Source organism: Antechinus flavipes, chromosome 4 (assembly GCF_016432865.1).
Source record: "Antechinus flavipes isolate AdamAnt ecotype Samford, QLD, Australia chromosome 4, AdamAnt_v2, whole genome shotgun sequence".
NCBI classification, from domain to species: Eukaryota; Metazoa; Chordata; class Mammalia; order Dasyuromorphia; family Dasyuridae; genus Antechinus; species Antechinus flavipes.
Genome location: NC_067401.1, coordinates 135050800 through 135067606, shown reverse-complemented (window position 1 = coordinate 135067606; position 16807 = coordinate 135050800). Strand labels below are relative to the sequence as shown.

Genomic DNA, 16807 nt, shown 5'->3' with positions numbered 1-16807 from the left:
CTTTACTAAAGCTATTGTTTCTAATAGTTTTTTAGTTGATTCTCTAGGATATTACTTGAATTCTTTTTCTGAATGATTGCAATATTTTTCTTTGACCTGGAAACTGTGGACTTTTATAATAAAGTCCCTGGGAGGTTTTGTTTGGACATTTCGTTGAGGAGATGCCAAGTAGATTCTTATTATTTCTTCTCTGCCCTCTAGTTCTAAGAGATTGGGCAGTTTTATTTTGATATTTTTGAATTCTTCTTTTTATCACGATAGTCAGATAGTCCATTGATTCTTAAATTTTTCTCCTTGATTTGTTTTCCAGGTTAGTTGATTTTGCTATGAGATACTTAAAATTTTCTTCTATTTTTTTCAGACTTTTGACTTTATTTCAATATTTCTTTTTGTCTTTTGGAGTCCTGGGCTTATTTTTAAATTTTCTTTTTTCTTTTTTTATTTTATTAAAGCTTTTTATTTACAAAACATATGCATGATTAATTTTTCAACATTGACCCTTGCAAAGCCTTCTGTTCCAAATTTTCCCCTCCTTCCTTCCTATCCCCTCTCCTAGATGGCAAGTAGACCCATACATTTTAAATATGTTAAATCCAATATATGTAGACATATTTATACAGTTATCTTGCTGCACAAGAAAAATCATATCAAGAAGGAAGGAAAAAACTGAGAAAGAAAACAAAATGCAAGCAAATAGTAACAGAGAGAGTGAGAATGCTATGTTGTGTTCCATACTCAGTTCCTTCAGTCCTCTCTCTGGGTGCAGATGGCTCTCTTTATCACTGCACAAGTGGAACTGGTCCGAATCATCTCATTGCTGAGAAAAGCCACGTCCATCAGAATTGATCATATAGTCTTGTTGCTGTATACAATGATCTCTTGGTCCTGCTCATTTCACTCAGCATCAGTTCATGTAAGTCTCTCCAGGCCTCTCTGAAATCATCCTGCTGGTTGTTTTTTATAGAACAATAATATTCCATAGCATTCATATGCCATAATTTATTTAGCCATTCTTCAGCAATGGGCATCCACTCAGTTCTTTTTAAATTTTCAAGGAGTTTGTTGTTTGGGCATGATTTTTTACCTCTTGTGCAAAGCTGTTAATTCCCTTTCCAAATCTTTTTTTCCCAGAACTTTCATTTCATTTCCATTCTTTTCCTCAAGCACTCTAATTTCATTTGTAAAAAAAAAAAAAAAAGTTCTTTTAAAAAAATACCCCAAACTTTTGGTTCATCTGTTCCAGGAATATTGGTTGGATTTTTGCCCAGACTGTGCTTTTCTTTCAGATTTTGCTTGTAGAGGTTTTGGAATCATTCTCTTCTAAGTTTATATCTTGAGTATCTCTGCTATCATAATAGCTCTTTATTATGGTCTTCCTTTTGTGTTGTTTATTCTTCCTTTCTGACTTTGGACATGATGTTAGGGCTGGGCTCTGCCACACTTCTACTTTTTGAGGATATTGAATGTTGTGCTATGTCTGCTAGGATCTCAGTGACAGTTTAACAATCCCAGCATGGTCTAATGCTGGGGCAAAATCTATTTGCTGCTCACCTGGTCTGAGCCCTGCAAATTTTTGAAGTGAATGTGAGTCAAGAATATACTGCTAAGGGTCATCAAAATCATTTGGTACTGGCTAAGAAAAACAGTAGTCGATCAGTTAGGTACATAGGACAAAATAGTTAATATCTATAGCAATATCGTTTTTGACAAACCCAAAGACCCCAACTTTTGGGTTAAGAATTCACTATTTAACAAAAATTGCAGGGAAAATTGGAAATTTGAATGGGCAGAAACTAGGCATTGACCCACACCTAACACCTTATATCAAGATAAGGTCAAAATGTATTCATGATTTATACATAAAGAGTGATACTATAAGCAAATTAGAAGAACAAAGGATAATCTATTTCTCAGATCTGTGGAGAAGGAAGGAATTTGTGGTTAAAGAACTGGAGTATATTATGGAATGCAGAATGGATAATTTTGATTATATTAAGCTAAAAAGTTTTTGTACAAACAAAACCAATGCAGACAAGATTAAAAGGGAAACAATAAACTGGGAAAATTTTTGATATTTGAAGGTTCTGATAAAGGCCTCATCTCTAAAATATATAGAGAATTGACTCTAATTTATAAGAATTCAAGCCATTCTCCAAATGGTCAATCATCAATTGATTAATGATAATATGATAAATGATCAAAGGAAATGAACAATTTTCAGATGAAGAAATTGAAACTATTTCTAGTCATGAAAAGGTGCTCAATATCACTTTTGATCGCAGAAATGCAAATTAAGACAACTCTGAGGTACCACCTCCCACCTCTCAGATTGATGAAGATAACAGGAAAAGATAATGATGAATGTTGGAGGGGATGTGGGAAAACTGGGACGCTGATGCATTGTTGGTGGAATTGTGAATGAATCCAGCCATTCTGGAGAGTGATTTGGAACTATGTCCAAAGGGCTATAAAACTGCATATCCTCTGATCTAGCTGTGTCTCTACTGGGCTAATGTCCTAAAGAGATCATAACGGAAGGAAAGGGACCCACATGTGCAAAAGTGTTTGTGGCAGCCTTTTTTGTAGTGGCAAGAAACTGGGAACTGAATGGATGCCCATCAGTTGGAGAATGGCTGAATGTTATGGTACATAAATGTTATAGAATCTTATTGTTCTGTAAGAAACAATCAGCAGGATGATTTCAGAGGCCTGAAGAGACTTACATGAACTGATGCTAAGTGAAGCGAGTCGAACCAGGAGATCATTATACACAGCAACAGCAAGAGAGCATATGATGATCAATTCTGATGGACATGGCTCTCATCAACCACATCAACCACAAGGTGATTCAGGCTAGTTCCAAAGTTTTGTGATGGAGAGAGCCATCTGCACCCAGAGAGAGGGTTGTGAGGACTCACTGAGCCACACTGCTGCTCTTGATAGCTTCTGAACGTCATCTTTTCTGGGTATGCTGTCGAGAGCCTCCCTATCCAGAGAGGTCCCTTTCTCAGTCCACCCTGGCTCTATGACCTGAAAGCAAATGATGGGAAATGAAGTTGTCTTTGGCTGCAGTGCCCTGGTGCACAGGCTTGCTCTGGGCACTGGAGTGCTCCACGGGCTTCTGTCCTGACCCCAGTCCTCAGCGCCCATGGCCTCCTGGCTGTTGTCTTATGCTAAACTGTGCCAAATAAATGAGTCACTGTGACTTTTTTCGGATTTCTCCACCATACTGGTTTCTATCACAACACCATCTTAGCTCTACTTCTACATATTTTCCAACAGAATGAAATTAGTTGGCAAATTGTGCGTCCAGTAGTTGGTCACTTGTTGGTCCTCTCTGACCTGGAAATGCTGTTATGCACATTTAAGTCTTACAGTTTTCATACCAAGTTTGCTGTCTTCATATTATTGAGGGGAAGTGAAAAACCTTCGTGTTCTGACCTCCGTATATTTTCCTCCTTTACTTTGATGCTGGTAGCTTTTGCTTCTTAGGGATGGAGAGCAGGACAAAGAATTTTATTTTCTCCTAAATGGGGAGTGAACTGCAGTGATCTGAAAACTGGACACTCCTAGTGACCTGGGTAGGTATAAAGGAATGACAGGATGGTGGAAAGCTGCTCAGTAGGCTATGGGGAAAGTATTCCACTCTAGCTCTAGCTAGAAATATCATGTTTTCTCAAACCAAATTGGGTATCAAGAAGAGGACTGAGAAACTAAGTGTTCAGGGACTTGGAAGCCAAAATGTATAACCAGGAATCATGGTGTACACATACACTATCCTAAAATTGATATGAGTACCACCCAAAACAGATCAAAGCTTGGTTAGTGCCTTCAGAGAGCTTCAGATGGAACATGGCCATTGGTGAGAAGGGATATGAGGGGGATGCTCTGGATGGACAGTTGTGTATCTCTTCCAGGGCTGAAGTCTGTATGCTTCTCATTTCTCCTTCAACTAGTGTTAGGACCTCCACTTGGGAATCTGGCATGTGATCCTAGCTCCAAGAAGGGGGAGACACAGATCACACTGATGAAAGAAGAATGGTTATAGAGAGCATTTAAATGTTGCTAAACTGAGCACTTAATGTCCGTAAATGCTCAGATCGAAGGAAACAACTATCAATACCAGAAAGATAAAGAAGGGAAGGCTTTTTGGAGAAAGTGGGTTAACTATCACTAATCCAGAGATGGTCCACACAATATCTTATTTGCCTGAATATATATATATATATATATATATACACACACATATATATATATATATGAATATATGTATATACATATGTATATGTGTATAAATATATACATTATATAATGCATATTATATATACATATATATGTGTATGTGTGTATATATATGTAAATAATCAAGTCTTTAGGATTGGTCATTGAGTCATATCCTACTGGTATTTTTCTAGGACCAGGATTGTAAGGACAGTGGATTAGGGAGGAGAGGGAAAGGGAGATGCAGTGAGGGGTGAGTTCCCTGGCGATTAATGCTTTTCAGTGCTATGCCCGTTTCACATATGGATACAAATGAATGACTCCATTCTTGCAGAGGAATTATGTCTCCTCTGTGGTACCTTGTCTAAATCAAGCATTTCCCAGGCTATTAGACACTCGATTTTTTGATTGGCTGACATGGAGCGGGATAGGAAAAGAAAAGGATGATGATGGAGTAGCCGCCACATTTCCATTCCTCCCCCTCCCCAGCCAGAGAGGGGGTAGGAAGGAGGAGGGAGATTTCCGCTCTTCCTGCTCATTGTCTCACCTCCCTCTCTCCCTCCCTCCCTCCCTCCCTTGCTGCAGCATCAGTGCCTCCAGCTCCCGGGCTTCCCAGAAGCCTGAGCATCCACCATGCTGGATATTTTCATTCTGATGTTCTTCGCTATTATAGGCCTGGTCGTCCTGTCCTATATCATCTATCTGCTCTAGCATCCTAGGAGCCCTCTTGGTGGGGAGAAGGGCTTTGTGAAGGAGAAGGATGGAACCCAGAGGCCGAGCAACCTGCCTGCCCACTTCCAAGTGGACTTGTGCTTCTGATCATCAGATCATCACTTCGGGTATTAACGGGTCCAGAAATCCCTTCCTCCCCTAAAAATTTCATTTTCCCTCGCTGCATTTCTCTAATGCTTCTTTAAGTATCCTGTAAATAGTCATTTAAAAATAGCAAATGTTTTCTGGTTCAAAAATATATTTGGGGCCTAATTTAAACTATTAAGGGATTTTGTTTTTATGTAACCATTCTTTTCATAATAAAAAAGATTTAAGGGAGGAAGAAGGGAGGGGCTGGAGAAATTATTGTTCTTCGATTCTTGTTCGAGTCAGGTTTTCAGTCGGCAAATCTCCTTTCCCACAAGCCGTAGATAGGATGTTTGTACTCTTCAGCAGACAGGTTTATAGAAACAGTACAATTATAAATGCATTTGTCAGTGACTCATTCTGGCTTGGAGATGAGACTGCAAATGAGTTTTATTTGGGGGAGGGGAGGGCTTGTGTTTCTCCTCATCTGGGGCACTCTAGGGATATATCCTTGCATATGGGTTGAGCCGGGTTCGTTTTTTCTCCTTCCTACGGGAAGAGGGGATGGGGTGGAGTGAGGAGGGAGAGGGTAGATTCTGGCAGAGGTGGCTGCTTGTGTTCACATGTGTGCTGTCCTTCCCCTCTGGATTTTCCACAGCTCCTGGTCCCCCAGTTCAACAAGAGACTTCTTATCTTCCCCAGCAGCCACAGATTTCTGCCCTAGCAGGATCTTTCTCTGCGCCTTCTGGAGACTGTTAACCCTTGGCAAGCAAATGGCATTTTGAAATGGAAGCCAGAGGCAGGCTGAGAAGCAGCTGCATCTCAGCATGTCCAGCACAATTCATGGATGGTGCTGGCAGGCTCTGCAGGCCACAGTGAGTTCAAGTGGCAGAAGAAAAGCCGTGAGAAGAGAGTTGGAATGTGAAATCATCCAAATCCCCATGAAGGGCTGCTAAAAGTTAAGATACGAGACAGCCTTTTGCTGGTTCTGTGTGCAAGTGAATCTTACTATACAGTTTCTCATGTGTCCGTTCCTCCTTAAGATTTCCTACATGCAAGGCTTTGCCATATAAATTCAAGGACAATTGGTATGTCTCCATATATGGACTAAATGTTATTGCAAGGGAATAGGATCCATTTTTCACTCCATCTTTGAAACTTGGCGAACTCATTTTTAGAATTAGTTTGCTCTCTTTAGGCCACAGAAATTTATCCTTTCAGCTATTATTGCTGCTTTATCATCCCTTCCTCCAGCCCCAGCTTCTCATTATATGTGGGAAAATTGTAGTATGTAAATCCTCATTCTTTGTGCCAGATGAATTGAAGAATTGGAATTGTAAATCACAAATAAGATGGCCACCATCTGCACCTTCAGTCTAGAGAAGGGGGTTTGTTGTGAAATCTCTGTATATTTGTACCCCAAATTTGAATATTGTAGAGATAGTTGCACCCTTCAACAAAAAGGCATTTTCTTTGTCTTTGTATGATCAACTCCCATCAGTTCCATCCAAACAGGGTTGAAGAAAGCTTTCACCATCTCTAGGGGGCAGGTTAGCCTCAGAATTTAAAAGATGAGGCTGGGGTGACTGAAAAGGCCACACAGCATTGGTTGGTTTAGCTTTGGGAATATCTTTTCCATGTCCTAAAATCTATTTGAAAAAGAAATCAACAAAAAATTAACAACTTTTATTATGGACTCAACACAAATTAAAACACTTGTGCTGTGTTTTCATTTTTTTTTTTTTTTTTTTTTTAGTTATTTTGAAAAGGAAAAGCTTATGTTCTATAAGCTGATGTAGGAAGGAAAATCAGGTCAGGTCAGGATTCTATACATAGAGACAATTTGTTCACTAATTAGCTATATGACCTTGAGCATGTCAAATCTCTTCTCCAGCCCTCAGTGTTCTCATTTGTCAAAGGAAGGAAGTGAAATAAGTTGTCCCCCAAATGCCTTCCAGTTTTAAAATTCTATGACTTGGACTTCACACACAAAATAGGTGATATGTATAAAGACCAGGACTTTGGAGCAAACTCTTCAGAATTAAGCAATAATCTCTTCTTTTCCCAGAAATCAAGTTTTGTAATGAAAACCCTGATGCAATATAAACTATTGTAGCATAACTAGTCAAATAAAGAAAAAAATAATGGTGTTTTATTTTTACCACTTGTGAGTTTAAAGCTTTATTGTATGATGATATTTGGCAGTGACAACTTGAAAGATACATTAAGCCAAGAGGAGAATTTTGGGAAAATTTTTTCTTTAAATTCTGGAACATTTGAGGATATCAGCATAATTTTTAGTGCATTGTTTCTTATTTGTTATTCTTCTATAAAAAAGATCTATGGCATATGTCTCTATGGCACATGTATGAATTCTATCCTGAAATCTTCCATTTTAGGCCAAAGTGTCAAGTCTATGCTGTTATAGATAACTCAGACAAAATTGGCAATTTAGGGGGAAACCTATCTATGTCATTAATATACGTCTTCACTGAAAAAGTTCATTCACCCTTCTTTAATAAAAACAAAAAAACCTTTTATTTTTACAAACTTGACAAACATGAAGAAATATGATCATTTCCACATACAAACATCAGAAAAAGAATATTCTATAAGAAACTACAAATCTATTATATACAGCTTGTTTCTTTTTAAAGTATATAATAAATTTAATACTGTAGTTCCAAAACTATCCTGTTTCTGTGTTTCTCTGAACTTACTTTTGTTCTCTTCTGTAAATGTTAAAAATGTTTCTTTAACACACTTTATTTCCATTTCTTCCCCTTTTTTCCCCCCGTGCATTACTATTACTAGCCTTCCTTTTCCTTCATAACTTTCCTGGCAGAGGGGAGTGAAGGGGTAGAGTGGAGGAAAAATCCTGCCTTTGAGACAAATAAGTACACATAAAAGAAACACACACATTGGCCATGTTTGAAAAATGTTAAGTCTCACTTTGTACCGCTAATCTATCATCTCTCTACCAGTAGGTAGGAAATATGATTCTTTATCATCTTCTGGAGTTATTGTAAATTGTTGTATTGATCAGATTTCTTATGTCTTCTACACTTGGTTTTCTTTATTTTATTATATGAATTGTTCTGTTTTTTTCTCACTTTGATCTCTGTTACTACTGAATCCATTTCTTTCATTGTTCTTATGGTGTGATAATATTCCATTCCATTCATTTACATTCTTTTGTTCAATCCTTTCACAGTTGATGGATACTTCCTGTAGGGGATAAAATGCCAGGTGTGAAGTCAGGAAGACCTGGATTCAAATGTGATTAGATGTTTAGTAGCTGTGTGACTTAAACCTCTTAAACCTCTGACTCAGTTTTCTTTATAATAAAAAAGAGATCATAACAGCACCTACCTCCTAGGATTGTTTTGAGAATGAAATGAGATAGTATTTGTAAAGCACTTAGCATAGTAACTGGCACATAGTAGGTGCTTGATAAATGCATATTTCCTTCCTTTTTTCCTTCCCTCTCTTCCTCTCTTACTCTCTTCTCCTTCTTTCTTTCTTCTTTTCTTCCTCCCTTCCTTCATTCTCCTCTGTTTCTAGTTCTTTGCTATAACAAAAAGAAATGCTATACATTTTTTTCCCCCTCACACATATAGGTCTTATTCCTCTCTCTTCCATCTCTTTGGGACCAAGGCTTAGTAGTAAAATCAATGGATTTGAAGTGTCAGCACTGCTTAGTGATTTTCTGGGAATGGCTCCAGACTGTTTTCCAGATAGGACCTGAACAATTTATAGTACCAATAACAGTACATTAGTGTGCCTATCTTCCTATAATTGTCATTTCCCTCTTTGTTATCTTTGCTGGTATGATGGGAGTGAGGTGAAACCTCAGAGCTGTTTTGATTTGCATTTCTTTTTTTTTAGTGATTTGGAACATTTTTTCATATGGTTTTTGATAGCTTAGATTTCTTCCCTTGCCTATTCGGATCTTGAGATGACTTATTTATTGGGGAATAGCTCTTGTTCTCATTTATTTGATTTAATTCCCCTTATGTCTTGAATATCAGACCTTTTTCTGAGAAAATTGCTGAAAGATTTGTTCCCCAGTTAACTCATTCCTTTCTCATGTCATTGGTTTTGATTTTGTTTAAAAACTTTTCAATTTTATATAATAAAAATTGACTATTTTAATTTGTGATTCTTTCTGTACTTTGTTCAAAAGCTCGTCTCCTTATAATTGTGAAAGGAATCTTGGTTCATGTGCCTCCATTTTGTTTATGACACAATCTTTTATTTTTAGGTGATGCATCTATTTGGAATTTATTCAAGTATAAGATGTGAGATATAAGTATAAACCTAATTTCTGCCAGATTGCTTTCCAGTTTTCTCTCCAGTAAACCTGTTCATTTTTTTTTCTTTTTTTAAACCAGTACCAAATAATTTTAATGGTTACTGCTTTGTAGTATAATTTGTTATTTAGTATTGCTAGATCCTCTTCTCAATTTAAAAAATTACTACCTTGAGATTATTCATGTTTTACTTCTAGAAATGAATTATGTGGCAATTTTTTTTCTAGTTTTACAAAGTAACTATTTAGTAGTTTGATATCATGCTGAGCCTGTAAATTAATTTACATTCTATTAAAATTTTTATTATGTTGACACATCTCAACCATAAGCAATTAATGTATCTCCAATTATTTAAGTGTTTATTTCTGTAAAGTGTTTTGTAGTTATAGTCATATAATTCACATTTTTTAAAATAACTTTTTATTGATAGAACTCATGCCAGGGTAATTTTTTACAGCATTATCCCTTGCACTCACTTCTGTTCCGATTTTTCCCCTCCCTCCCTCTCTCCACCCCCTTCCCGAGACAGCAAGTAGTCCTTTACATGTTGAATAGGTTACAGTATATCCTGGATACAATATACGTGTGCAGAACCGAACAGTTTTCTTGTTGCACAGGGAGAATTGAATTCAGAAGGTATAAATAACCTGGGAAGAAAAACAAAAATGCAAGCAGTTTATATTCATCTCCCAGTGTTCTTTCTTTGGGTGTAGCTGCTTCTGCCCATCTTTGATCAATTAAAACTGAATTGGCTCTCTTTATCGAAGAGATCCACTTCCATCAGAATACATCCTCAAACAGTATCGTTGTTGAGGTATATAATGATCTCCTGGTTCTGCTCATTTCACTCAGCATCAGTTCATGTAAGTCTTGCCAGTCCTCTCTGTATTCATCCTGCTGGTCATTCCTTACAGAACAATAATATTCCATAACATTCATATACCACAATTTACCCAACCATTCTCCAATTGATGGGCATCCATTCATTTTCCAGTTTCTAGCCACTACAAACAGGGCTGCCACAAACATTTTGGCACATACAGGTCCCTTTCCCTTCTTTAGTATCTCTTTGGGGTATAAGCCCAGTAGTAGCACTGCTGGGTCAAAGGGTATGCACAGTTTGATAGCTTTTTGAGCATAGTTCCAAATTGCTCTCCAGAGTGTCTGGATGTGTTCACAATTCCACCAACAATGTATCAGTGTCCCTGTTTTCCCACATCCCCTCCAACATTCCGCATTATCTTTCCCTGTCATTCTAGCCAATCTGACAGGTGTGTAGTGGTATCTCAGAGTTGTCTTAATTTGCATTTCTCTGATTAATAATGATTTGGAGCATATTTTCATATGTCTATAAATAGTTTCAATTTCTTCATCTGAGAATTGTCTGTTCATATCCTTTGATCATTTATCAATTGGAGAATGGTTTGATTTCTTATAAATTAGAGTCAATTCTCTATATATTTTGGAAATGAGGCCTTTATCAGAACCTTTGATTGTAAAAATGTTTTCCCAGTTTATTGTTTCCCTTCTAATCTTGTCTGCATTTGTTTTGTTTGTACAAAAACTTTTAAATTTGATATAATCAAAATTTTCTATTTTGTGGTCAATAGTGTTCTCTAGTTCTTCTTTGGTCATAAATTCCTCCCTCTTCCACAGGTCTGAGAGGTAAACTATCCTATGCTTTTCCAATTTATTTATAATCTCATTCTATAATTCACATTTTAGAATGTGGACTTCCAAAAATCATACACATTTTTGTAGTTATTCTGAATGGAATTTCTATTTTTTGTTACTGGGCTTTCTTGGTAATAAAAAGAAAGAGTGATAATTTATATGTATTTATTTTATGGCCCCTTGCTTTACTAAAATGATTATTTCAGTTAATGTTTTAGCTGAAGTTTTAGAGTTCTCTTGGTAAATCATCATTTGCAAAAAGAAATAATTTTATTTTTTCTTTGCCTGTGTTTATTTCCTCATATTTTTCTCATGTCTTTTGCTGTACCTAGCATTTCTAGGACTGTATCAGATAACAGTGGTCATGAGGACATTCCTCACTTTACCTCTGATCTTACTGAAAAAACAAAACAAAACAAAAATACTTGTGTTTCTTTCTTACAGAGAATGAGGGCTCTTGGTTTTAGAGAGATAATATTTACTATGTTAAGGAAAGATCCATTTATTCTTATGCTTTAAACATTTTTTAAATAAATAAAGTGGACATGATGGTTCACTTCTGCTGAAGAGGCTGAAGCTGGTGGGTGGCTGGAGGTCAGGAACTCTGAGATGCAGTGAGGCTACTTCCAACTAGGTTTAAGCATGACACCAATATAATGAGCCTTTGTGAGTTCACTAGGCTGCTTAAAGAGGGGTGAATTGGCCCGAGTTGAAAAATTGAAACAGGTTTCAATTTTCTGTGCTAATCAGTATTGGATTTGAATCCTAGAGTGATCCCTGCAGTGGCACTGTAAGTGCAATTCATTGGATAATTTGGGTAGATCCAGACTCAAAAGGACAAAATCAAAACCAACCAAAAGGAAAAAAAAGTCATAAATGGATATTTTTTATGAAAAGCTTTTTAAAAAATAAATCTCGATATCATCATGATTTTTGTTGTTTTCATTACAAATATGATCTATGGTTTCCCTAATATTGAACAAACCTTATTGTTAATCGTAACCTGATTATTATGTAGCTTCCTTGTTAATATTTCATTCAATTTTTTTTGCAGCAGTACTTATTAGTGATATTAATCAATAATTTTTCTTCTCTCTGCCTTACTTTTAGACAGCAAGATCATATTTGTTACATAGAAGGAATTTGAAGGATTCTTTCTTTTCCTGTTTTTGAAAATATTTTATATTATGCTGGAATTAATTGTTGAGTTTTTTAAAGAATTGTAAATTCCTCCAGTCTAGGATTTTTTCCTTTTATTTATGATTTGTTCAATTTCTCTGTTTGAGATTGGGTTATTTAAATTTTCTAGTTTCTCTTCTATTGACAGAAGGGGGATTTTAGATTTTTGTAAATATTCATCCATTTCTTTTGTTATCAGGTTCTTTTTGGGCATATAATTGAGCAAAATAATTTCTAATAACTTCGGTTATTTCATCTTCAATTGCTGTTGATTCTTCTTTTTCATTTTTAAATTTAGTAATTTGGAATAAAACCACAGCCAGACCTTGAATTTGCTTTTATTAATAAATTCCTGTTACCTTTGAAGAAAATGTGATTCTGAAGGGGTGCTTGTCTCTTTCCCCATTAAAATGTAAGTAGATCATCCTCAGTTAGTCTCTTCTAGTTCCTCAAATATATTTATTTCTCCAGATTCCTCCACTTTAGGTCTTTTCATCAGGATTGCTTTAAAAGACCTGTTAAAGATCCACTCCCTACCTTCCCCATTCCCTCATCCTCATAGGATTATATTGTCTTGCAGAGTAAATTATTTGTAATTGTAAGTCTTTATCTTTTTTTTTCTTGCCTTTTAGAATATCCAAAATCCAGGGTTTTGGTTTCTTTAGATGGTTTCTTGATAGTCAAACTTTATTTTTGCCTACTTACAGTATTTTTCCTCCTTAGTTTGGAAGCTCTGGATTTTGAATACCTTCCTGGATGTTTTCAGTTTGGTATTACAAATTATTTCTATTTTCACTTTTCCTTATAGTTTTAATAGATATGGGTAGTTTTCTTTTATGATTTCTTGAAATATGGCATTCAAGTTTTTGTCATAGTTTTCAGAGTGCCCCAAAATAAATTATTTCACCTGAATCTATTTTTTAGGTCTATTGCCGTCATTCATTCATCTGTCTATCTATCTATCTATCTCTTTGCTTATTTGCTTATTCATTCATTTATTTATCTATTTGTTTGTTTATTTATTTATTTATATGTTTGTAAAACATTGACCCTTGCAAAACCTTTTGTTCCAAAATTTCCCTTCCTTCCAACCCCTCCCCTAATTGGCAGGTAGTCCAATACATGTTAAATATGTTGAAATATGTGTTAAATCCAATATATGCATACATATTTATGAAGTTATCTTGCACAAGAAAAATCATATCGAGAAGAAAGGAAAAAACTGAAAAAGAAAACAAAATGCAAGCAAATAATAACAGAGAGTAAGAATGCTATGTTGTGTTGCACACTCAGTTCCCTCAGTCCTCTCTCTGGGTGCAGATGGCTCTCTTTATCACTGCACAAGTGGAACTGGTCTGAATCATCTCATTGCTGAGAAAAGCCACGTCCCTCAGAATTGATCATATAGTCTTGTTGTTGTTGTATATAATGATCTCCTGGTTCTGCTCATTTCACTCAACATCAGTTCATGTAAGTCTCTTCAGGCCTCTCTGAAATTATCCTGCTGGTTGTTTCTTACAGAACAATAATATTCCATAACACTCATATACCACAATTTATTCAGCCATTCTCCAGTTTCTTGCCACTACAAACAGGGCTGCCACAAACATTCTTGCACATATCTCTTTGGGATATAAGCCCAATAGAAACACTGATGGATCAAAGGGTACGCACAGTTTGATAATTCTTTGAGTATAGTTCCAAACTGTTCTCCCGAATAGTTGGATTCGTTCACAACTCCACTAACAATGTATCAGTGTCCCAGTTTTCCCACGTCCCCTCCAACATTCATCATTATCTTTTCCTGTCATCTTAGCCAAACTGAGAGGTGTGTAGTGGTATCTCAGAGTTGTCTTAATTTATATTTCTCTGATCAATAGTGATTTAGAGCACCTTTTCATGTGTTTCATATAGTTTCAATTTCTTCATCTGAAAATTGTCTGTTCATATCTTTTAACCATTTATCAATTGGAGAATGGTTTGAACTACTATAAATTTGAGTCAATTCTTTACATATTTTAGAAATGAGGCCTTTATCAGATCTCTTGGATGTAAAAATGTTTTTCCAATTTATTGCTTCCCTTCTAATCTTGTCTGCATTAGTTTTGTTTGTTCAAAACCTTTTTAACTTAATATAATCAAAATTATCTATTTTGTGATCAATAATGATCTCTAGCTCTTCTTTGGTCACAAATTCCTTCCTCCTCCACAGGTCTGAGATGTAAACTATCCCATATTCTTCTAATTTATTTATAATCTCATTCTTTACGTCTAGATCATGAACCCATTTCGACCTTATCTTGGTATACAGCATTAGGTGTGGATCTATGTCTAGTTTCTGCCATACTAGTTTCTAATTTTCACAGCAGTTTTTGTCAAATAGTGAATTCTTATCCTAAAGCTGAGGCCTTTAGGTTTGTCAAATACCAGATTGCTGTAGTCACTGATTATTTTGTTCTGGGAACCTAACCTGTTCCACTGATCAACTTCTCTATTTCTTAGCCAGGACCAAATAATTTTGATGCAGGTCCATTGTTTTTGATAGAAGATACCTTACACTTTCTCCCATTCCTTCTCCCCCTCCCCCATCTTTTCATTTTGTTCTAGTATTTCTTTTATCCCCAAATCACTGAATTTTGCATACTCCATTCTAATTTTCAGTGGTCTGTTGTTGTTCAGTAGTTTCAGTTGTGTCCCTCATTTTCTTGACCCCATTTAAGATTTTCTTGACTAAGAGTGGCTTGCTATTTTCTTTTCCAGCTTATTTTACAGATGAGGAAACTGAGGCTAACAGGATTAAGTGATTCAGACACACCTTGTGTCTGAGGTCAAGTTTGAATATAAGTTATCCTGACTCTAAGCCTAGTACCACTACACTTCAGGTAGTTTAATACTGAAGGAATACTACCTCTGATCCAAACTATTAATGTTCTTTCTCATTTTTTTCTTTATAGTTCCTACGTCATTTATAATTTAACTTTTGAAATTGAAATAAAATTTATTCTTTTTTCAGTCATACTTTTGAATCTAATCAAGCTATTTCTCTTCCTTGAGATTCTTTTTGTGCTGTGTAGTAATCATCTTCTTTTGGCATTTCTAGATTCATTATATTTCTTCATTGTGCTTGATGTTTTCTTCTGTTTATTTCTACAATCTCAGTTCTGGCTTGGGATTTTGTGCCAGATGCAGAGGCTGCTACTTCTGACTCTCTCGGCTGGAGTAGCTAGGTCCCATTTGGTTCTGTCTCCAATTTCTTGGGTCCCTCTCCTTGTTTTCATTTTCCTCAGTAGATCTGCTTTCAGGTCTAGTTTCAGGCTCCATTGATCTCACTAGAGCATCCCAGCTGAGTTCTATATGCTTTTGTTCCAAATAGTTCCAAACTGTATGTATACCTGAATGACCATTAAGTGATACCCCTGGGAATCAGAGATTTGCCTCCTTATTTACCTAAGCTTTTACAGGTTTCATTTCTCCCTAAACACCCAGATATCTTCTCTGAAGTCCTGAGTTAAAAGGAGTATACTATTATTTCTCTTTGGTTATCTTAATCATTCTTCATTCTGGTATTTTTTTTTAGCTCTTTTCTGGAATATATGTAGAAGAGTTGAGCTCTTCTAAAATTTTTCATGTCACATCTTAGCCATAAATCTTAGCCATTGAAATCTTCTTTCAAATGTTGAGTCTAAGGATCCACAGTGATACTATAACAACTACTTGGCAATACTACAACTAGTATATTCAGTGAAAGAAAAAATCAGTAAGATTAGGCACAGTGGAATTTATACAAGTGTTATTAGAGGGAGGACTAATACCTATTCCACAAACTGATTATTATATTGTTTTTATTTTATTTGTGTTTCAGGGGATTTAATTTGGCTACTTATATGTTTGAATTGATGTAGTATTATACATGTAATATTATAACATGGTTACAGTATTCAGCATCATGTAGACCAAAAACAGATTGATTGAGTTTTATCAAGATGTGTTATAAAATGCACATATAATAGTCAAAGTAAGAAATTCTGTAATATAATTTTTTTTTTGATAAATTCACCCTTCAACAGAGATGGGCTGATTAGGATAAGAAAACACTTTCCCAAATTTTAATAATTCTGAAAAAAATGATATAAAAATGAATATAGTATTGTATTAAAATAACAAATTTGATTAGAAAAGATATTTGTTTGTGATAAGAAAGGATTGCAAAGTGGGGGACAATCTGAGAAGCAACACTACAATGTGTAAGTGGCTGTTGCTAAATTCAAACCAACCAAGAATTCTAGGACTAAAAGTTTTCAGTGGAATGCTATTGACATGATAATTTCTTGATTTTTAAGAACATTGTACATTTTTAAAAGGTTCACAGAATCTTAGGCTTCTAAAGACTTTCCAAATGTAATTGAAATGTAAGATGGTTCAGGAAAAATGGGATTACATTTTTCTTAGGCTAAAAAGAGAAGTGAAAAAAATATCTTAGGAAAGTGTATACAATGGATTTATCAAATCGCAAACATTTGCTAACCCTGGAATAGCCTCTCAAAAGTTTCTACTTCCCTCTAATTTAAATATAAACACCACCCAATTTTTATATTTTTTTGGGAAAAGTTGACCCTCATGAC

The 16807-nt window shown here is 35.6% G+C and overlaps 1 long non-coding RNA gene across 1 annotated transcript; it reads left to right on the top strand.

The window, feature by feature from the left end:
* The first annotated feature begins 4477 nt into the window (after nucleotides 1-4477).
* LOC127560232 (uncharacterized) lies at nucleotides 4478-9174 on the top strand. The gene is made up of 2 exons (XR_007953287.1): nucleotides 4478-5060; nucleotides 5678-9174. It is a non-coding gene; the product is annotated as an uncharacterized LOC127560232 (long non-coding RNA).
* Nucleotides 9175-16807: the final 7633 nt, after the last annotated feature.